The sequence below is a fragment of the Condylura cristata genome, unplaced genomic scaffold (assembly GCF_000260355.1).
Source record: "Condylura cristata isolate star-nosed mole 26May11 unplaced genomic scaffold, ConCri1.0 scaffold00037, whole genome shotgun sequence".
NCBI lineage: Eukaryota > Metazoa > Chordata > Mammalia > Eulipotyphla > Talpidae > Condylura > Condylura cristata.
This window is the reverse complement of record NW_004567138.1, coordinates 4,028,560-4,052,125: the sequence shown is the minus strand read 5'-3', so window position 1 is coordinate 4,052,125 and position 23,566 is coordinate 4,028,560. Positions and strand designations below refer to the sequence as shown.

Sequence of the window (23,566 nt, the reverse complement as noted above, 5' to 3'; positions counted from 1 at the left end):
GAATGAAATTATCCTGTATTTATTTTTCTCCTTCTGATTTATTTCACTGGAGCATTCTGGTTCCATCCATTTGAGGCAGTCTTTTTCATAGCTAAGTAGTATTCCACCCTCACACACACACACACACACACACACACACACCATATCTTCTTCTTTATTTTTAAAGATTGATTTTATTTATACATCCAAGCATTGGAGTATAGGCTAGAGGTGCTGGAGGGTGAGAGGATTCACCAAAGACAGAATGGGGAGCAGAGTTTGTGGACTGACTGAACTATTCTGGTGAGGGGAGCACTGAAGAGGTCTGTTATGCCTTGTGGGTCCCTGGTTAGAGCTTGAATTTGTGCTGCAGTGGCTGCTGATAGCTTAATTGTGCTGTGACTTAACTCTTTGGGTCACCAGGGAGGTTCTATACCATATCTTCTTTATACACTGTTCTGTCATTGGGCATTTTAGATAGTTACTTGTTGATTGTTGTAAATTATGCTGTAAGGAACATAGAGCTTGTCTCCTTTCAATTAGTGTTTTTGCATTCTTCAAATAGATACTCAGGAGTGGGACTGCTGGAATAATATGGTAGACTATTTTTAACAAATCTTTAATTTTTAAAGATTTACTTATTTATGCATACAGTACTGGGGTACATGCCAGAGGTGCAGGGGCGGTGAGAGGATTCACCAGAGACAGAGTGGGGAGCAGAACAGAATGACTGATGAAGTACATTGCTGAGGGGAGCAGCGGGTGTGTCAGGAGAGGTCTGCTGCGCCATATGGGTCACCTCCTGGGTGGGAATTGAACTCATGCTGAAGTGGCTTTAGCTTTTTAGTGCTGTGCTTTTACCCGCTGTGCTACCAGGGAGGACCCATTTTTAATATTTTGAGGCGCTTCTATACATTATAACTTTTGGGGTTTATCTTATGATGACATTTAATGCTCTAAATTAACCCTCTAGCCTATTAGGTTCTTGACTGAGACCCTGTAGTAAAACATTATTAACAAGCGAAAACAAGCTTATTAACTTGTATGGTTTACTAACACATGGAAATACCCAGTGGATTATGAGTTAACTCCCAGAGGTAGCTTAAGCCATCACGTTTACCATCTTTAACTGAGACAAAAGAGAGAGAAGAGTGATAGATGTGGGAGTAGAAAACCTAGGGGTAGTAGTAGCAAGGTGACAGGAAAAAGCACAGTGTAGACAAGGTTAAGGTTTACTACCCAGATTTAAGGAGTTTCTCTGCTTTTAATGCTAAGACTTAACCCCTGTGCCATCAGGGAGGCTCTTGACTTCAGAACTTTCTTGTGAATTTTCTAGACATCCTTTTCTTCCTTTTCTTGTAAGAGAAACACACTTACAAATGAAGTTTCCTTCATAAATGTCATTATCTCTTACAAAATAGTTTCTGAGCCTCTGCATCTTTAGTTTTAAAATAATCCTGTACAAAGGTATCATATTTTGGGGTGGTATAATCTGCCTCTCAGCATACATGACCCCACGAGAGCATGGTGGTAAGATTTCTTTGTCCTGTTCTAAATGCAGCAGGGGAGGACTTTATAGTGGGACTTTCTGTTGCTTTGTAGCAGTATCTATAGGCGAATACTAAATTAAATTCTGAATTTGTTTTTCCCTGGCTCTCCCTAAATTCCTCTTTGTCCATGAAGTAGAACTGATTGTGGCTTCTGTTGCCCAGAGTGCCCTGCAGTGGTCACCTCTGATTTGGTGAGCAGACGGGTCTTGCTTGCTGTATTCTAGCTGGTTAGTTTCTCCAAAACCCCAGGTTTTTAGCTGCTGGGCCCATGACCTGAGGCCTCCTAAGAGAGTCTTGATTCTCTTCTGTTAGCTGTTCTGACAGGTGTGAAAAGATTTCTTTGAACTTCATTGGAGACTGGATTGGAGCACTTCAAACATTTTGGAGAAGAAAGCATTCCAGGAACGCACACAAAATACTCGGTGTATTGAGAAGCATATGTGTGTGTGTTCCTTACGGTTCATCAGACAGGGCTGTGCACAGGCTGATGAAGATGAGAAGAGCTGCCCATTATTAGCTCACAGACCTTGGTTTATTTTTCCATGCGTGAAACAGGCTGGGAAACAGATACTCAGACTTCTGCAGATCTACGGCTGTCATACTGTATTCCTTCTCAGCTTGTGCTCTTGCACATGATTAGTGATACGAGAAGCCACCTTTCTCCTCATCGTCTTTCACATATCTCCTGGCTGATGATTATCAGGCAGAATGTCACGCCTGCCACCATTTACCTCTGCAGCGTTTGGAAGTGAGGGCTCTGGTGCTGCCGGGGCTGAGGCTGCTTCCTTATGCCAAGAGTTTTCTTGTCTGGCCCAACCTCTCTGGTGTCCTGCATCCTGTTCCCTCTAGGAGAGATCTCCAGCCCTAACTCTGCCTCCTAATTGCTCACCAATTTTGGAAGTAGGGAATGATCTGTACTCTCTTTATTGTAAAGTGTGTGTACATATATAAAAAATAAAGTTTTCCTCTTTGTTTTTAAGTGTACAGTTCAGTGGTGTTAAGTCCATTTAACCATCACCATTTTCTATTTTCAGAACTTTATTATTGTTTCAAACAGAAGCTCTTTACATATTAAACAGTAACTCTTCATTATTTCTTTTCCTAGGCCCTGGAGACCTGTGTCCTACTTTGTGTCTACCTGAATGTCTGAGTATCCCAAATGGGTGGAATCAGACAATATTGATCTTTTTTGTGTCTGGTCTGTTTCACCAAGGCTTTACTTTGGCTTTACTTTGTAGCATGTATCACACTTTCCTCTTAAGGGCTGTGTACTATTCCTGTGTGTGTGTGTGTGTGTGTGTGTGTGTGTCCATCTGTCCATCCGTCCCATTTTATTTACCCATTCACCTTTGACGGACACTTGGGTTGCCTCCAGGGTTTGGCTATTGTCTATAATGCTGCTGTGCATATGGTTGTACAAATATTTGTTTGAGTCTCTGCTTTCAGTTCTTTGGGGTATATTCCCAAAAGTGGAATTGCTGGATTCTGGTTATGTTTTAAGGCACCACCTTCAGCTCTGACTCTAAGGTGTCCTTCACTGAATGTCTCTGAGCTTACTAAATATTCTTCAGTGATTGCATATTTAAAAAATACACAACTTATATCAAAGAGGGTTTTCTGTCTCCTCTGCTCTCCTGGTGATTATTTAATTGGGGGTACCATATAATGAGAGGCAGTTAGTCAAATTTTGTCTTGAATATCAGTCCTAAGATAAATATGTCCTAAAACTATAGCAGGAGATAAAGAAATTTAGGGACTTTGTGAAAGTTTCCAATATTCTCACTAAAGGTAAACAGTTTTCACAATTAATAGGACATGGACATACCAACCAGTTACATCCTGGGTCCTGACTCTCTGGTGTCCTCCATATAAGCTGGCCAGTTTACACACAAAATAATACATAAATACAGCAACCTCTTGATGGTGCAATGGTTTCTCGCTAGTGTTGGATTAGGGGCAGGCTAGAAATGCTAACATTTTTAGTCAACATAGCATTTATACTGTTACATAGATTTTCCTCCTGATTTGCCCCTTCAGCTAGGTAGCCTCTTCATTAGAACTTTCCAGAGCCGGGCCTCCCTGGGGGCCTAGGGGTTCAATCTCAGCACCGTCACCACCGTAGCCTGAGTTCAGTCCCCTGTTCTCCATGCAGGACTGATGTCAACCCAGCATTCCTTAATTAATGTGATAAACGGTGGTAATGAACTAGATTCAGATACTTCTACATGTACTCTTATCTCCTCTGCCCACTGGGGTATGCTGCTTATTTGCACAGGAAATAGTTTTCTTCACCGGTGAAACTCCTAGTGGACTCTCTTTTCAAAGTGATTCAAACTATGTATCTTGCCTTTACCCTGTCTGGTAGATGGGTCTGCTCTACATGAAGTGGGAGGTGATCCCATCCAGGGACATAGCTTCACATCTCTTTCATGCAAAGTCACACAAATCTACACCATCTTCTGGCCTTCTCTGCTTACAGTCTAGCTGGCCTCTCAGAGTTAGCTTGTTTAAAGCTAAACTCCTGATTTTCCCACCCAACTAGCTCTTCTCAAAGTCTCTCTGTTTTAGTAAAACTTCCTTTTGTTCAAGTGTGCAATGTTGGTTTTCTCATGGATTCCTCTCTTAACCATACAGCTCACATCAATTTATCAGCAAGTCGCTGGGCTTTAGCTTCAGATTATGTTCTGAATAACATTCCTTCCATCCCCAAGCAGGTGTTTGCTTTAGAGTTTTTACAGCCATGAGTTCTGAGTCCTTCCACTTTGTATGTTCTTGCAGATATCTGATAGATGGATTTGAAACATTTTTGGGGGGAGGTATATATAGGGAAAGGTGAATTTAACTTGTGTCTCATATGCAGTTTTTGTGTAAAGATGATACGTTTGCTTACAGACTGTATCCATTTATCTCTTGTCTTCTTAGATATTATGCATCACACTGGAGGCAGGAATCATTTAGCTCAGGTCTTGTAAGAATCTGTTGCTGTCACATTATGAAACTGCCAAGTTCACTTAAACCCACCTACAGCCAACATAAGAAAAGGTTTTACATGACAAATAGTCAGTATGCTACCTTCCCCCAATGTGTATGGGAGACTGTTCAGCCGCCTTTTAAGTTTCTTTTGTCTGTCCTCCAATAACTTTGTGACCTTGTTCTATTGTGTTTGGGAGGGAGAGTTGTGCAAGGAACATTTGTCTAGATCAATGCAGAAGCACACTTTGACGGGCTGCCCTTGGTAGCAATTTTGTTTATTGCTTACAGACTTTCGATTTTACTTGCTAAGTCCTATTACTTGAGTGTTTTAAGTATCTGCAGAGTTTATTTATGGATATATTTTTATTGATTTACCTGGAAAAATTAAACTTAAATCAGGTGAAAGAGAGAATCACACATCCTCATAGTCCATCAGTTCTTGGAAACTGTGACTTTAAGCAAAACTTTCATGCACCATCAGCTGGAATTTTTTTTTTATCAGAGTTATAATAAAGTGATATTGAGTGAAATGATGTTATTTAAGGACATGCTCTGTTGAACTTTAAGTTAACTGGATTGCGAACATCCTATTATGGGCCCATGGTAAAACCTATTTAAAATCCAAGACTAGAAGCTGTGCAGAAAATTTTAAAAATGTCTTTTATAAGCAACCCTAGCAAGTGTTGTCATTAGTTCAGGAAATATGTTCCAAATCAAGGAGGAGTTGTGCTGATGCCTGTGTGTGTGTGACTTCCCTAAGGATATTATTGTATGGTATCTTGAGTATTATGTAGTTGGAAACGCAATCTCTGCTCACAGTGATTGCTTTCAGTTTTGAAACACTTTCAATGATCCTGAGGGTTTTTTTTTTAATATATTTTAAATGCAATTTCAAAACCCTAGAATCATGTTTTTTAAAGTAAAGGATTATTGAGTCCCTCCACGTATTAAATGATTGAGAGATATGGCTGACCTTTAAAACCTTCCTGAGTAAAGCCTGACACGTGAGATCAGAAATGAAGCTGTTAGCATGTTCCCAGCTCAGACCCTGGTAAAAGGTGAGCGAACTTGGGGCCTCCCTGGAGGGCAGGTATTAAACTCAGCGCTGTCAAGCTATTGGTAGCCACTGCGGCCTTGAGTTTGATCCCCAGCCAGGGAGGTGACCCACCTGGCATGACAGACCTCTTTTGTCTCGCCGGCTGCTCCCCTCAGCAGTGTATTTCAGTGGATCTGCCTGTTCTGCTCCCCACTCTGTCGTTGGTGACTTCTCTCACCCCCTGCACCTCTGGCATGCACCCCAGTTCTTGTCTGGATAAATAAAAATAAATCTTTAAAAAAGAGCAGACAGTGGCTGAGAATGTTGGCAGAGGGTAAAGCTTTATGTGATCCTTCAAGTGCAGCTCGTGAAGTGTTCTGTTCTGCAGCCTTTTCACTGTCCGTTATCATTTGTCTGGTGGCACAGGTGAAAGTTTGTGTTCCTCAAGACAGTCAGAAGGGTCCCTCTTCAGCTATGATTGTGTTTCCACAAACATGAAAAAATGTAGATGAAAGACAAACCAAAACAAAGCCACCAGGGACAGTCTCCAAGTCCCTGGAACAGAGAAGATGTAACGGAATTTCCTGTTTTAATTGCAAAGACTCACTAAATTCCAGAGCATTTTGACATTAGTTAGTCTCTCCTGCCTAAATCCTGACTGGTCCATCTGAAATTTTTTCCCCATTTGCCTTTTTTTTAAAGATTTATTTATTTATGCACACAGAACTGGGGTACAAGCCAGAGGTGCAGGAGCGGTGAGAGGCTTCACCAGAGACAGTGGGGAGCAGACAGGCGGACAGATGAAGTCCACTGCTGAGGGGAGCAGCAGGTGGGTCAGGAGAGGTCTGCTGCGCCGTGTGGGTCACCTCCGGGGCAGGGAGGGAACTCGAGCTGAAGTGGCTTTAGCTTCTTAGTGCTGTGCTTTAACCTTCTGCGCCACCAAGGAGGGCCCCGTATTTGACTTTTTAAGTTTTTCCTTGTAAGGTCTGAAGAGAATCACTTGCTTTCAAAATTGTGATAAATAAATACCTGTAAAACCTATGTAACTAAAGACTAGCAATAAGCGAGAACTTTCCATGCTTACCACCCAGCTAAGGAGACAGATACCTGTGTTTTAGGAGAGTTTTCAGAAGGGAATGACAATGACCTTATTTCACTTAGTTTTGTGTTCTTTATTCCCTAAATCCTTAAAAACAGATTTACATTTACCTACCTATTCCCAACTATTATATTTTTGGTTTTGTCCTTCTTGGGGAACTTTATGTAAATGGAACATGCTAAATACATTACCTGGGACTGAGTTTCTTCCTCCTGGCATTATGTTTTGAGACTCATCCACATGGTATGTGTAACTGTGGTTTTTGACTCTGTGCTGCTGTAAGGTACGACGCTGGCGGATCACCAAACTGTATTTTTCACTCTCTGGTCTGTTTCTTCGCTGGTGTTTTAGAGAGCAGTATGGACCCCAAAGTCAGCAAATTGACTTGCCATTTAAAGCCTCAAGGGTTAACCCCTTTCTGGCTACCTCCTGAGCCACAGCTGGGAGTTTCCAAGTGGTTTCCTGTCTTAGTGGGGACAGGGATGCCCTGTTTTCTGGAGACCTTTGGAGAACGTTCCTTTTCTCTAAGGGTACTTAGCTCTATCCTGATTCTCCTGGGTCTGGAATCAGAGCCCTCTTTCTGCAGGATGTTGAGGATGGTCCCTTACCTGAAATCACTGCCCTTCTTTTAGGACTAATTTTTTTTTTTTTTTTTTTTTGAGATTCAGTTAGATTGGGACCAGCTGGAAACTCAAATGCCTTCTTCAGAGTCTGGCCAGTGTTGAGAGCACAGGAACACTGCTTGGATCTGTTCTTCTTCCTGCATTCGGCTATCTGAAGGCTACTCTCCTCCCCCCTCCCCGCCTGCCTGGTTTCTCATCAGTTATTGGCAGATGTCCTGTTCCTTTGTGCCTCCTACTGAGAGACTCAGCTAAGGGCCACTCACATTGTTTAGTTTTAAACCAGCCCTATGCAAATCACCGGAGCTCTAATAAAAAATACTCAGCCCTGGCTACATTTATATTTAAATTTAGAAAAATATCTCTGACAAGATGGCAGTAAGGAGTTAATGGCCATTGCTCTGAGCCTGTGACACTTCTGAAAGTTGTTCTCGAAGTAGGTATGTTTTTTTTCTTTTGAGTGTGAGAGTGTTTTTCTTCATGCACTAGTTATCATTACTTGAGATTTGTTCAACGTTCCTTGAAGGGTGTTCCCTTGATGGGAATGGATGCCACATACGGAAAAATGATTTTGCTGTTAATAAGGTTCAGCCCTATTCTTTACTCCAGAGCTTGTTTGATACACTGTGATGCTTTGTGAATATATAAATATGGAACTAGTAGAAGTGAGAGTTTATGGGCATGTTTGATTAAAGATCCCTCTACCTCCCATCTCTTAGGGTACCTTGCACCTTGCAGTGATAATCCCGCCATAAATAGTCCTGGATAAGATCCTCATTAATGTATTTTCTATTTACATTGGCTCCATTTGGGTCTTGGATTGTAGTGGAATTTTCTAGTACTTTAATATCATCTATTCATCATGAATATGTGTGCTTTTAAAAGCAAATTTTTCATTTTACTTGATTCAGAATATATAGGTCAAGCATTTATATATATATATATTTAAAGAAGGGTATGTTATAAAAGTAGTTTTGTACATTAATGAGACTAGAACCTTGGCTTTGACTGGAGCTGCTGTATGATACAGCAATTCTACTCCTTTACTCAAAGGATTAAATATTAATTTGAAAGGAAACCTGCAGTCCTGTGTTTATCACAGAGCTATATTTATAATAGCTAAGATGTGGAAAAAACGTAAATGCCCAAAACAGAAGATGTAGTCTGTATACAGGAAGGAATACTACTCAGCAATCAAAAAAGATAATCTCAGGCCATTTACAGTAACATGAATGAAGCTGGAAGGCATTATGCTTAGTGAAGTTAAGTCAGAAGGGAAAAAGTATTGGATGATTTCATGTAGAGGAGGAATATAGGGATCAGAAAAAAAAAAAAGAAAAAACTAGCAGGTATAAAACAAGTCAGATATATTCAGCAGAGTGGGGAGAGGGAGAGGGGTCAAAATGGGCAGGAAGAGCACAAGAGACCGTAGTGATAGTTCATGGGTGTCTTGCGGGTGGTAATTTTATGGGGACAACATCTGAGAGGAAAAATCAAAAATTGTACAAAAATGAACAGTGATATGAAAACATAGATATAAAGATCTTGGCTTGGAATTACAGTCCCACAAAAAAAAGAGAACAGAAAGGTCCCAGTTGAAAACTTATGTTTTGTAAATGTCTCCAAGATTAAGTCATTAAAAACACTAATCGGGCCCTCCCTGGTGGCGCAGCGGGTTAAAGCACAGCACTGAGAAGCTAAAGCCACTTCCGCATGAGTTCGATTCCCGCCTGCCCCGGAGGTGACCACATGGTGTGGCAGACCTCTCCTGACCCGCCCGCTGCTCCCCTCAGCAGTGTGCTTCGTAGATCTGCCTGTTCTGCTCCCCACTCTGTCTCTGGTGAAGCCTCTCGCCACCCCTGAGCCTCTGGCCTGTACCCCAGTTCTGTATGTACAAATAAATAAATCTTAAAAAAAAAAAACACACTAATCAAAAATAGTGATCTTCTCAATGATTGTGGAACAAATAACTAGATTCTTCTTCCTCTGTCCTCCCATTTCTTTCCTTCTTTCCCTAACTTTTTAATAAGGGGAATAGTGGAGATAAAGATGTCGCAGACACTGGTAGGTGTGATCACTGCGTACTTGTAGGTAGGTTCCATTCTGTGTCTCACTGAACACGTTGTCTTCTTCTGTAGGTACTTCTCTTTGTTCTCTTGGCCTTGAACGTGTAACAAAGACAGACTGAAATCAAAACTTCATGTAATTGTACATTTTCCACCAAATTACTAACTTACAAAAGCCAGGGTAGCCCAGTCTCGAGCAACTGAAATCAGCTAGAAACTTCATCTAAAAGAATTCTTAATCCAGACACAGTTTTTCCCCTTGACACTACTTGCTGTCCATGTTCTTCCACCCACAAGTATTTCAACTTCCTAGATATGGAATTCCATCCTGCACACAACAGATCCCATTTTCCCTGGTGTCTAGCAGAGACCAGAGACTGTAGGACATAATTACACGCTGCCCTTCTTTCCATGTGGTAAAAGGAGCTTGGCTGCTCCCAGCTTCTTGTCTTTTGTCACAGTGTTGGCTGTCAGGAGGCCATCTCCTTTCACAGCCTTGTGAGTTGGCTGTCCTATCGCCCTGTGCCCCAGAACGAGATAACAGAGCTGGTCAAATCAGTGAGGGAAACAGCCGCTGAACGTTTGCAGCCCATGGACTTCTGGTGCTTCTGTGCTTCCCATGGGATACAACATGGTCGAGGTCTCTGAAGAATAGGGGTGACCGTTACCCCTGGCACCGTGTAAAACCAAAGTCAGTACTTTGGAAACTGATCATCTAATCATTTGGTCTTCACATCGGAGTAGGAATCTGTATTCCTACACTGGCATGAATATTCATACAGCTTTTGAAATTCTTAAACTTCAGGAGCAATAAGTATACTTTGCTGTGCAGACGGTCTCTGGCTTGGTGCGTGTAACAGGCAGGTTCATTGTGTGGCTCTAAGATGTGACATGTATTTTATGTTGTGAGATATTGTATTATGTAGCTCCCCCTCCAGTATGTATGTGGTTGAAATCTCCCCAATGAAGATATTATCAGTGCAGCACTGCATATATATTGGATTGGATGTCAGACAAGTCCCAAGGAGCAGAGTTATGCAGAGAAAACAGGATGATCAGTTTCCAAAGTGCTGACTTTGCCAGGGATAACAGTCACCCCTATTCTTCAGAGACCTCGAGTCTGTTGTATCCCATGGGAAGCACAGAAGCACCAGAAGTCCATGTGCTGCAAACGTTCAGCGGCTGTTTCCCTCACTGATTTGACCAGCTCTGTTATCTTGTTCTGGGGCACAGGGCGGACAGGACAGCCAACTCACAAGGCTGTGAAAGAAGGTGGCAGGTTACTACTATCCTGGCGAGGGGGCCAGGGCCTCATTTGTTCATTCTGCCATTTAACAGGTATTGGGGGACTGCTTTTTATGCCTGACAATGTCTGTAGTCGGGAACAAGACAACTCCCCCTCCCCGCCCTATTTTTATGAATCTTGTAGCTACATAGACTGTCTCCTACTTACGGGATCACATCAGAATGAACCCATTAAAGTTGAATATATATTTTTAAAAGATTTATTTATTTTATGCATACAGAACTGGGGGATAAGCCAGATGTGCAGGGACAGTGAGAGGACTCACCAGAGACAAAGTGAGGAGCAGAACAGGCAGATCTGTGAAGTGCTGCTGGGGGGAGCAGCGGGCGGGTCAGAAGTCTGCCATGCCATGTGGGTCACCTCCGGGGTGTGGATTGAACTCGCACTGAAGCGGCTGCCGCCAGCTTTGCAGTGCTGCGTCCTAACCCGTTGCACCTCCAGGGAGGGCCATAAGTTGAATATATTTTAAGTCAAAAGTACACTTAATACATGCAAGCTGCTGAACCTAGTTTAGCCTAACCTGCCCAAAACATACACAGAACACTTCAGTCGGGCAAAAAGACTTCTAATACAAAGACTGTTTTCAAATGAAGTGTTAAACACCTCGTAGCTTATGGAATGCTGTACCCAAAATGAAAAGCAATCTGTAGGCTATCATTGCCTCCTCTGTGACCGTGTGGCTGCCTGATGCTGCTCTGCCTGCCCAGCATCAGGAGAGAATTGTATCATCAAGATTTATTTGTGCATACAGAACTGGGTGCAAGGGCGGTGAGAGGATTCACCATAGACACAGTGGGGAGCAGAACAGGCTGACTGATGAAGTACACTGCTGAGGGAGCAGTGGGCGGGTCAGGAGAGGTCTTCCACTCCAGGTGGGTCACCTCTGGGGCGGGGATTGAAGTCTCATGAAGCCTCTGCGGCTGGCTTGCAGTGCTGTGTCCTAACCCGCTGTGCAGCCAGGGAGGGCCAATTTTTAATTTTTTTAAATGAAGTACCACTGTTTTACATCCTTGCAAATAATAGTTGTACAGAAAAGGATTTCTCCCCTAAGGTGTGGTCACCATACCTTTGCCATTTACTTAGTCTTAGGGGAGTTTACTCAGCTGAGAAATGGGGCTAGTCATTCGCACTGTCCTTGTGGTAAGGAGTGAGTGAGGCAAGGGTCAGGGACCACGAGAATACACAGAAAACGCTCCGTGCTCTCCTCTCTTCTCTCCAGAGAGCAGGACATGTAAGTGACATGTTCTGGAGTCACAGACACAGCCTCTGGTGACCTTGGGGACAGCACTACCCAGCCCGGTGATAGCAGCCAGAGGTGACAATACTGTGTTCACCTGTGAATGGAACTTGAGTATTTTTAGTTGAGGTTGACCTGATCTTTCGAGAGTTAGATTAGTAGTGGTGGCTTTATTAATGACTTGTTCCAGTTGAGATGATGAGCTTAGTGTAGCTAACAGATTCTTCTCTTTTGCTTGACACCTTTTGAAGAGAGAGCTACATTGCTAATGGAGCCATTGCTCTTTTACTGGTAATTGTCAGACTTCTAGGACAAAATCTGTTAACGTGAATGCCTCTTGTTCATACCTCAGGCTGACATTTGGTGTAAAGAAGTTTTCTTCACTTGTCAATTTCCTTATATTTTCCTGTCACTTTGAATCTTTCCAAGTCTTCCAGGGATAATAATTTTCCTGTATATCGCTGAGGAGACCATTTAATTTTCAAAATTCTGTCATACTGATGTTCATTGGGTCCATGTTGTGAGTTTGCCTAATGGGTGAAAGGTTTGTTTTTATAAACCACATAAGAAGTAGTTGCAGGTGAGGGCCCTCCCTGATGGTGCAGCAGGTTAAAGCACAGCACTAAGAAGCGTAAGCCACTTCCGCATGAGTTTGATCCCCGCCTGCCCCGGAGGTGACCACATGGCGTGGCAGACCTCTGCTGACCCGCCCGCTGCTCCCCTCAGCAGTGTACTTCGTCGCTCTGCCTGTTCTGCTCCCCACTCTGTTCCTGGTGAATCCTCTCACCCTCCGCATCTCTGGCCTGTACCCCATTTCTGTATGAATAAATAAATAAATCTTTAAAAAGAAAAAAAAAGAAGTAGTTGCAGGTGAAATGCTAGTAAATGGCCTGGGGGAGGTGCAATATGGCAATTTACAAGAAATATATATTTAAATCTTCACCCACAATTCCTGGATCACTGCTCCCCAATTCCTTGCATTTCCCAAGTACCCTGAGTGATAAAGGTATCTCTTGTTATGTTAATGAAGGTAAAAAAAGGCATGATTTGCAGCCCCACTCCTCTGATTTCTGGATTTCTCAGAGGGGAAACAGAGCAGAGATGGAGTCCAGTCGCCACTGGCCAGTTGAGTTCACTCATGCCTACATACTGAGGCCACCGTGAGAATTGAAGAGCAAGAGATTTTCAAGCACTTCCTGGTGGATGAACACGTGGAGATTTGGAGAGGGCATGGAAGCTCTGTGCCGTCTCCTTACCTTGAGCCTTGCCTCTCTTGTGCTTGGCTGTTCTAAGATATAGAAGCCTTTGTAATAAATTGATGATCTGGTCAGTAAATGGGTTTCCTGAGCTGTTTTAGCATAGTGGTGTCTGCTGAAGAGGGTGTCCTGGGGACCACTGATTTGCTCAGAAGCACAGGGGCTTTGCATCTGACTCTAACTGCAGAACAGTCTTGGTGACTGAGCCTTCACCAATGGAATCTGATGCATCACTGGGTAGCAGTGTCAGGATTAAGCTGAGTTCTTACACTTGTGTTAGAGAATGGCTTGTCGGTACAGGAATCTCTCTCACACGCACACAGATACCAACTCCATCCTCAGTGGACACCCACATAAGGGGTTAAAAAAAAATGATTCCTGGCCCCTCTGGTGGCACAGCGCTAAGAAGCTAAAGCCACTTCAGCATGAGTTGGATCCCCGCCTGGGAGGTGACCCACATGGCACACAGACCTCCCCTGACCTGCCCGCTGCTCCCCTCAGCAGTGCACTTCATCAGTTGGCTTGTTCTGCTCCCCACTCTATCTCTGGTAAATCCTCTCACTGCCCCTCCACCTCTGGCCTGTACCCCAGTTCTGTATGCATAAATAAATAAATCTTTAAAAAAAAAAAAAGATTCCCACACAGCAGTTGTCCCCAAGTATTCCTAAGCATGACTGCAGCCTTGTCTTGGCAATCCTAACCCTTCATGAATCATTCTCAGACTTGTCTGTATTTGATTTTGCTCTGGGATGGTGACAGGCAGTGTAGGGAGAAAATCTGGATAATGAGGTTATGTAAGGGCAGGCTCCTGTGTTACCCTCCCATTCGGTTATTCTGCAGGGTGACTAGGTGTTTGGTTTTGCTAACTTAAACAAGTTTTTAAATTAAACTCTTCTTAAGAGCCATTTTAGGTACACACCTTCACTGAGGGGACTGTTCAGATTTGCCATTTACCATCTACCCCAACAATGCACATGCCCCCCCCCACCATTACGCATTTCCTATACTAAAGTGGGACATTAACTAGTCAGGGAACCCACAGATGGAGCATCAGAATCACCCAGAGTCCATAGTTTACATTAGGTTACATTCACTCTTGGTGTTGCACATTCTGTGGGTTGGAATAAACGAATAATGACTTTTATCCATCCTTTCATCATCCAAGTATTTTTACTGCCCTCAAAATGTGTGTTGCGCTTGTTAATCTCTCTCTCCAGCTCCTGGCAGCCACTCATCTTCTGCTGTCTCTGTAGTATTGCCTTTTCCCGCAATGCTTTGTAGTTAAAATCATACTTACAGCTCTTTCATATGGGCACTTTCCATCTAGTTATAGATATTTAAGTCTTCTCCATGTTTTTCATGGCCTGATGACTCGTTTCTTTTAGAAGTTGGATGCAAGTTAAAACGAGTCCCTCGATCCTTAAATGCTCTTAAGTATATCTTGGCTGTAGAATCAAACTGGTTCTAGTTAACTCTCCAAAGAGGAAGTTTTTCATCTCATGCTTCTCAACCTAGAGAAGAACATTGCCACAATTGTTCATCATTGATACGGCTCTTATCACAGATTTATAATCAGCAGACTCTGTTGTGGCTCCCATGTCTGTATCGAAGGCAGGGCTGAGACATGCCTTCTTGTTGATTAGTCTGCCTCTTAAAACTCTCACTCATAACAGAAATGGGATCCATCTGAATTGTAATTAGCCTGCCTTAGTTATTAGACCCAGTGTGGCTTTGAAACACAATGGATCTTGACAGATGTCCGTGAGCATGTGTGGTCTGCTGAGTCAGGATGTGTGGGTCCCAGCACCCCGAGGTGGCAGGTCTGGGCTCCCAGAGTGCACAAGCATCTGGTGTCAGCAATAGCAGGTGCTTCTGTGGCAGATGGGGAGGAGGTTATAAGAAAATTAAGTGGGAGATGGTTGAGCTACCCGTGTTTGTCACTTTAAACGTTTAAGAGATTGTACATGTATTAATTCACTTAACCCTTGCAACTGTGACAAGTGAGGGATTCCAGGCACTTAGCCTAAACACTGCCTCCAAGGTCCTGTCATTATAAAGCAGTGGAGGAAGAATGGGACAGTTGGCAGTTTGGCCTCTGGCCCTGTTCTTGACCCCGGTGATGGCCTAGCTTTCATAAAAGGCCATTGTCTGTTTATGAGGCCTGGAGGAGAGTGGTTCTCATGAATGGCCTAGTGTCTGCCAGGACTTAGGAGATTATTCAGCAAAGACCCCTGTTTCCATGAAGCTGTTGGATACAACATGACATTTGGTTCTGGCTTCCCAAGGTACAAAATTCAGATGCTGTTTATGCTGTCGTAAACATGCTATGAAACGTACACACTGACATGGGCCTCCCTGGTGACCTACGGGTAAAGTCTCAGCACTATGACTGTGACAGCCTGGATTTGAACCCTGGCCAGGGAGCTGACCCACACATGGTGCAGCAGACCACTCCTGTCTTCCCCACAGTGGATCCACCCACTGTTCTCCTCACTCTCTCTCTGGTGAGTCCTCTCACGCTCTATACCTGTGGCCCAGCTCTTCTTCTTTTTTTTTTTAAAGATTTTTTTATTATACATACAGAACTGGGGTACAGGCCAGAGGTGCAGGGGTGGTAAGTGGATCCACCAGAGGCAGAGTGGGGAGCAGAACAGGCAGCTTGACAAAGTACACTGCTGAGGGGAGCAGCGGGCGGGTCAGGAGAGGTCTGCCGCGCCATTGGGTCACCTCCCAGGCGGGGATCAAACTCGCACTGAAGCATCTGTGGCCAGCTTACAGTGCTTCGTCCTAACCCATTGCACCACCAGGGAGGGCCCCGGCACCAGCTCTTCTATGCAAAAATAAATAAAATCTTCAAAAAAGCAAAGGTATATACTAACAGTATGAAAACTCTCATGTAGGTGTGCCCCCATTTACCTCCTTCCCCCACAATGCACATCCTCTAGGAATCAGCTAAACCAGAGAGTTAAATGTATTCTTCATCCAAACAGCATCTTAATTGAAGCCAATGAAGATGTGATGTGGCAGATGGACTGTGTATATTTTAACCCAAGAATGACCTCACAGAGGTGCTTAGTTCTAGAATTTAGATCGAGGACCAGCAGAAGTATTTGTCAGCATGTTTTTGGAAAGCCTCGCTGCTTGATGCTTTTGAAGACACAGCAAGAAAATTGCAAGAGAGTCCTGTTTACTCTGCTCGATTTTGTTTTGGTTAACTGAATGTGAGCTCCTGCCAGGCTCACCCAACTGGGAATCGCAGCCATGGCAATGAGGGCCAGGAGCGTGGAACTTGGGCCCGGAGAACCTCCACGTCCCTCAGAGGCCCACGGCTGTGACTTGGTAGCTGGGAGGAACAACTCAGGTGTTACTTTCCTTGACAGACTTAGGGGCAAAAAAACTGGGAAGATTATGAGTGATGGATAGTGACTGTATAAATAATGTCACATAACTGGTCAAAACTTTCTATTTGCTGTACATACCCACCCATTTTAACTCTGGAAGTATACACTGGCCACTTAAGCATTGTTATGTTGAATTTATAGAGACTGGATATATTCCTGTGTCCACTCAGGTTTTGCATTTTATACATATATACATACATATATATATATTTAACAAATTAACTTTTTTATTAACGAGTTTTTGTTTTTTGTTTAAATCAAAGTAATGAAATGTCACTCTGAAGTCCATGTTTGGCTTCCGGGAAGCAATATTAAAGACACTATCAGAAGTGTCATTTCTTTGTCCTTTATAATTCTGGGCTGGCACTTTTGTAAATATTGCATACGGAAGGCATCTCAGTATTTCCCCTTGAAAGGAAGGTGCTGGGGCAGTTGGTAGTGTGGAATTATCTTCTCCAAAACTAGCAACAAACTGCTGCCAACACTTAGAACAAGGGCCTGTCACACCCAGGTCGTGTGCAGGATACAACCTCTAGGTAGGGGAAACTCTCTCTCCTCTATGATCAGTACTTCAGGTACCAAGTGTGCCATCCTCCCCCCCACCCCGATCCCCCCACTGCCTGTTCTCCAGTTCTCTACAGGCACCAGCTAAATGCCCTGTGCTTGAGTGACATTGTGATGCTGTCTGCCCGAGGCTTGCAGCTGGTGCCACAGGCTGAGGCTCCAGCCTGTAAAAATGCCCTCTCCCCACTTCAGATGTCGCTTACGAGTCCCAGGTTGTCACTTCTAAGTAGCCAGCTGTCACCTGGAGGTTCCCATGATTTCCTCCTCGGTTGTGATAATTGGCTAAGTGGCACACAGAAGCAGGAAAAGTGTACCCACTAAATCACCAGCTTATGACAACAGATGCTACTCAGGGACAGCCAGATCGAAGCAATGCACAGGGCACAGGTGTCTATGCCCTCTCTGGGCACCACACCCTCCACGTGTTCAGGAACCTGGACACTCTCTGGACCCCACCAGTTAGACTCTGATGAAGGCTGCACTGTAGCAGCCCAGTGGTGATTGATCAAATCCTCACCCCTTCCTTCCTCCAAGGTTAGGGGCTTAGATTTTAGGCTCAGCCTGAATGATGCTAATTTTTGCTTTAGTATTAAACGGCTTTTACCTTGGGCCCTCCCTGGTGGCGCAGCGGGTTAAAGCACAGCTCTGAGAAGCTAAAGCCACTTCCGCATGAGTTCGATCCCTGACTGGAAGTGACCCACATGGCACACCAGACCTCTCCTGACCCGCCCGCTGCTCCCCTCAGCAGTGTACTTGGTCAGTCGGCCTGTTCTGCTCCCCACTCTGTCTCTGGTGAAGCCTCTCACCACCCCTGCACCTCTGGCCTGTACCCCAGTTCTATATGCATAAGTAAATAAATTTTTTAAAAAATATTTTTACCTAGTGAAATTTTTACTAGAAGCATATTTACAATTACTAGTGTCTTTGGGAGATCAAACTAAGAAGAAGAGAGGCTGTCACAACTGATCGGCTGATGGGGTCCTTTCATAGAGCGTCAGTGAGTACAAATCATTTACAGACTCTTGTTGCACACCAAGAGGGCAGCTTCCACACTTCTCTGGCTCTTCTCTTAGTCAGTGGAAATGGGATCCATCTCATTCAGAGCTGAGCCTATAGAACAAAAGCAATGATGAAAAAAACTGAAGTGTATTATTGTATGTATGTACTCAGAATCCTAAGATATTGGGGGACTATCTGTATTTTAAAGTAAAAAATTGAACTTGTAAAACATGAATAGATCAGGAAGTCTCCAGTCGGAATTGTAAGATACTGCTCTTTCCACTGTACTTCAAAGATTTTTCACTTCTGTTACAGAGTTGATCCATCTTACTATAGGAAAGGTTTCTAAATGGTTTGGATTTTTAAAACCCACTTTATCTCACTGTTATGAGATTCTAGTAGAGGAATTACAAACATTGTATTACAGGCCACTTCTTATGTAGGTAGTAAGAGTCTTTGGCATGCTGTTGAAATTGTTTTTGTTTTGTTTTTTCTCTTTTTTCAGTTGAAAATGAGGTGGGGAAAAAAAAAGAAAAGAAGGTGGGAAAGGGAATCAAAAGCTGTTCACTCCCTTGGGTTGTTTCAGATGCTAACCTCTAACCTTTGATTGTCCATATCTCAAGTCCTAGACAGGACATCTAGGTTTTCCACTAGTGAAACAGAGAATAACCACTACTTAGTAGCAGCTGACAGTATTAATGACAACTTTGCAATTATTAGATTTCTTTTTTGAATGAAGACTGTCTTTGAAATTTAAATCATTACTCCTGAGGCCACTCACCAGCTGCGTGGGTGTTTTAGGACACCCACATGTTTACAGGGTGTTAACGGGGTGTTTCCTGTAGGTAGGAGGTGCCAGCCCAGGGGGCCAGCTGCCAGGTGTGCTCAGCCTATTGAAGTGTGCTCAGGTGTGTGCAGGTGTGCACCTGCTCTCGGCTGTGTAGCTCATATATACCATAGTTCAGTTCATATCCACATGTATATCCACCCATGTTTATGGAATTACTGCCAAGGTGCTTCCCTGCCACTTTCCCTTTATTGTATGGTCTTAAAAATTTATTTTTGTTCCACTAAACGGGAAATTATTTCATTTAAAATTTTTTTTTTACTGAAGTAACTTTGGATTAAAAAATTTAAGTTTCGGCCCTCCCTGGTGGCGCAGTAGGTTAAAGCACAGCACTGAGAAGCTTAAGCCACTTCCGCATGAGTTCGATTCCCACCTGCCCTGGAGGTGACCACATGGCGTGGCAGACCTCTCCTGACCTGCCCGCTGCTCCCCTCAGCAGTGTACTTCATGGATCTAACTGTTCTGCTCCCCACTCTGTCTATGGTGTCACCCTCCGCATCTCTGGCCTGTACCCCAGTTCAATATGAATAAATAAATAAATCTTTAAAAAAAAATTTAAGTTTCAGGTTCTAGGATTGCAATTTGACATTTGTGTCTGCACATTATAAATGTCACCAAAAGCCTAGTGTCTTCTTCCACCATCCAGTTGATCCTTTTACCCAACCTACCCTGCTCTTGCTCTTCATCCTTTGGTTACCACTATTTTGTGCTTATCATCGAAGAGTGTTTTTTTTTGTTTTTAGCATTTTTTAAATTATAATATTAGTTTATTTTTACATATTTTTGTGCATTTTTCCATCTCAGTTGCAATCCCCTTGGGTTTCCCATCGCCAAATCACCCATGGAAGAGTGTTTTTTTTTTTTTAAGATTTATTTTTATTTATGCATATAAAAACTGGGGTACAGGCCAGAAGTGCAGGGCATGAGAGGATTCACCAGAGACAGAGTGGGGCACAGAACAGGCAGATGTACTGAAATACACTGCTTACAAAAATGGCAGAGTGGTGAGGAAGTAAGGGCATGGGCTTTGGAACAAAGAGGCGAGAAAATTACAAATACTCACTCTGCCATTGTTTTAAATATAAATACGTTTTTTAAAAAAGATTTATTTATTTATGCATATAGAACTGGGGTACAGACCAGAGGTGTGCAGGGAGGTAAGAGGATTCACCAGAGACAGAGTGGGGAGCAGAACAGGCAGATTGACTGAAATACACTGCTGAGGGGAGCAGTGGGTGAGACAGGAGAGGTGTGTTGCGCCATGTGGGTCAGCTCCCTGGCCAGGGGTCGAACTCGTGCTGCAGTGTCTGCAGATAGCTTCATAGTGCTGTTCCAGGGAGGGGCCATTTTGAACTTTTTAAAAGGAATATAAAGACCATCCATGCTTAGCACAGCTCAGTACAAACATTCTGCTGTTCTTATTTGAAGAGCATGTTCTTAACATTTTTCCTCTTTTGCCAAGAAAATTGTTTTCTCTTTCTTTAATTCTAAGTAGCCTTTTTCTGGATGAAACTTAGTTTGAACGGGCCTAGAGAAATAATTACTTTGAAATAAGATATTGGAAATAGTCTGTATTTTCTAACACTCTCTGAAGCCTTCACAGCTATTAAATGCAAGTAATCTTGCTTCCAACTTGAAGGTTTGTGGTGGCAATTGAAGCAAATTCTCACATCTAGATTATGTTTAACTCACTAATGTAAAAAGTAGCTTTTGAGTTCTTGGAGTGTTTCCAGTGGGGTTGGTGTTGGGGTTGGGGTCAGGCATTGTGAGAAAAGCATGTGGCACGCATTCTGCTCTCAAGGGATTTGAATCTTACAGTTACAGGGGTTCAATAAAGGCAAAATTGCTGGACACTACAGGGCCTGATAGTGCCAGTAACTGCTGAGACCATAGGAATCCCTGGTTATCTGAGGTGAAGGCCAAAGTGGGTCTCAGACAGTGGAGAGGAATTGGAGTCTTGAGCCGTAAGTGAGAAAATGTGATCAGGCAGAGCAGGAAGCCAGAAGTGGGATAAAGTCATGGACGATGTGAGCAGCAGGGTGAAGACTGTGTGGATGGATGATCTTGCCAAGGCCCATGGCTTTGCTTGTTCTGGGAGACAAAGGACTCTTCAATGTTTGGCAACTAGAACTCTTGGTGTAGAATTGCACCTCCTTACTTTCCCTCCAAATCCTGGGACCTGGGAACACTGTCACCTTGCTGACTGGAAAGTGTCAAATTGTGTTCAGTTTCTCTTTGGAATAGAAAAGAAAACAAGACACCAGCCTGGTAACTTGTAGAGTTAAAGAATTAATAATCAACGTAACACTAGTTAAAAACAAGACTTTTGGGTGAATGGGTAGGCGGGCTGTAGGAAGTGGTGGGGAGTTGGCATCCTTTACCCAAGTGTCTGTGGAATGGTGACATCCCCGAGTCAGGAGCAAACCCATCTTGAGGGTGAGTTAAGTCTGCTAGAAGGAAGTCTTTGGTCATCCCTTGCCTAGCCAGGGATGTTGCTTCTCTGTCATTAAGCCGTTCTGATGCTTCAGCAATAAACTAAGGGGCAGGATTAGACAGAATGTTCTGTTAGTAAGACTTTGCTGATATAATCAACAAAGTGCCTTTATAAAAAATTGTTTAGTATTCCCTTTCTGATAGATACTTATTATGCATCATTTCCACATGTTTATGAAACTTCTTTAGCTTTCCATTGTCGCATCATTTAGTCTTTTTTCTCCCAAAGGTTAGCATACCGTATTTCATTTTAATATCTGTATTATTCACATTGGAAATTTTTTTCTTCACAACTACCCCACAATCACTGGTTGTGAATTCCAATGATTTAGTTGCTTACCACAAATTCACACCTCAAGAAAGGTTTGGCAGTTAATAAAGTGAACTTAGGTTGCACTAAATGACTTACTTTTTCTTCTATACCAGGGAACCTAAGTGATGAGTGTATCTAAGTAGCAGCAGATGAACTTACTGGCTTTGCTCTCCCTGCCCTGCCCTGTCTCTCTTCTTCATAAACAGTCTTTAATCAGAAACACAAAAGGAGGGAACAGTTATATTAGTACCCCCATATTTTGAGCTCTCTCAAAGCGAAGAGTATCTGCTTTAAACTTAAAATGCTCAAATAGGGTTAACTTCCTAAGGACAAAGAATGTCATATTGGAATGTCAGTGAAAAGTTGGGGTAACTAAGGAGGTAACTCACTACTAGCTGCAAACCAGCAGGTGTTCGCTGCTGGTGGTAATTGTTGGAGGTCTGGCAGAAGGGGAGCTTGGAGACATCTCTTGAGATTCCTGTACTGTGTCCTACCTCTGTTAAGTTACTTGGTTTGTTATAACTTAAATGTGAACTGTATAGTTTATTAACTTGGTCTTCTCTATTAAATAGAGCAGTGATTTAAGTGACTTTCAAAAAGTAAAGCAAGCACATTAAGAGAAGGTGTAGCAAAAATACCATGCATCAATTTTTCATTATTGTTCTACCTGCTCAGAACAAATGCCTTCTAGGGCAGTTTTCTACATAAGGAAAATTTCTTGGCAGCAATCACAAGCCCAGAGCAAAGATCCATGGCTTTCTTGCAATTAATAATATCTGTGCATTTTATTATAACATCTGTAAATGTTTATCTTGTTTCAAAGCGTAGACAGACTGTTGAGACTTGCTTAAGATCAGCCAGAGATAGCTGTTATTCTAGGTTCCCCTGTAAAACCTGAAGACAATACCCACATTATCCTGTGCTGGCTGGCTGGCTGAGGTAATGGTACAAGGACTCGTTGTCCTGCAGCCCATGCACAGGATTTCAAGAAGGTGACATTTCTGCTGCATCATTAGAGGAATGTCATGACTCTCTTTCCCTGCACTTAAAGGTTTAGGGAATTTGTGTCATTTGTGGAATTGTGGAATTTGTGGTCATTCTGCCTTTGCTGCTGAGTTAAGGGTTTTGTTTGAGTTTGTCAGACTCTAGAGGACGGTTGGACCTAATGATGCAGAAAGGCATCATGTTGTTTTTCCCTCTCCTAGCCTTTGATTTCCATGCCTTCTGCCCTGGAAAATTCATTTTCTTCTCTTCAGGATTCTATGCCCTGTAAAGAAGGATTTAAAAACCATGAGGAAAATTTCCTTGTTTCTGTTTAACTACAATTTTATAGTATATGAATTGGTGATATTAGGTGTAGATTAAGAATAATCCCATCAGGAAGACCCAGAATGATCCAGATCACATATTGTTAAGATTATAGGTTAGCTCCTTAATTTTACACTGGTGGAAAACATTTACCGAGCAAGTCAATCCAATGTTTGTTTCTTTGAAAACGATTTCCATTTCATAGGTTTTCTCCTGCTACAATTTCTGCCACTTCTGAATTATTTATGTGCAAAGATGAATATTAACAAAAGTCCATGTGTGCTTGGTATGGGGGAAGGATGTAGCTTGTTTTTAAAATAACTCTTCAGTGTTTATATGTGAAAATTGCCATCTATAACCAGTGGCTTTGAAATGAGGAAAAAATCCTCTCTGAATTAAATATTTATCAAAAGAAATGTGTATGTATACTACCCATTTAAGAAAAATTTAATACATTTGATTTAAAAGTATTTGGCCATGGGCCCTCCCTGGTGGCGCAACGGGTTAAAGCACTGCCCT

The 23,566-nt window shown here is 42.9% G+C and overlaps 1 protein-coding gene across 1 annotated transcript in view; it reads left to right on the top strand.

Annotated features, from left to right (window-relative positions):
* KIF13A (kinesin family member 13A) overlaps window positions 1-23,566 on the top strand; it is a 196,887-nt gene that overhangs the window by 52,214 nt on the left and 121,107 nt on the right. The window lies entirely within an intron of this gene.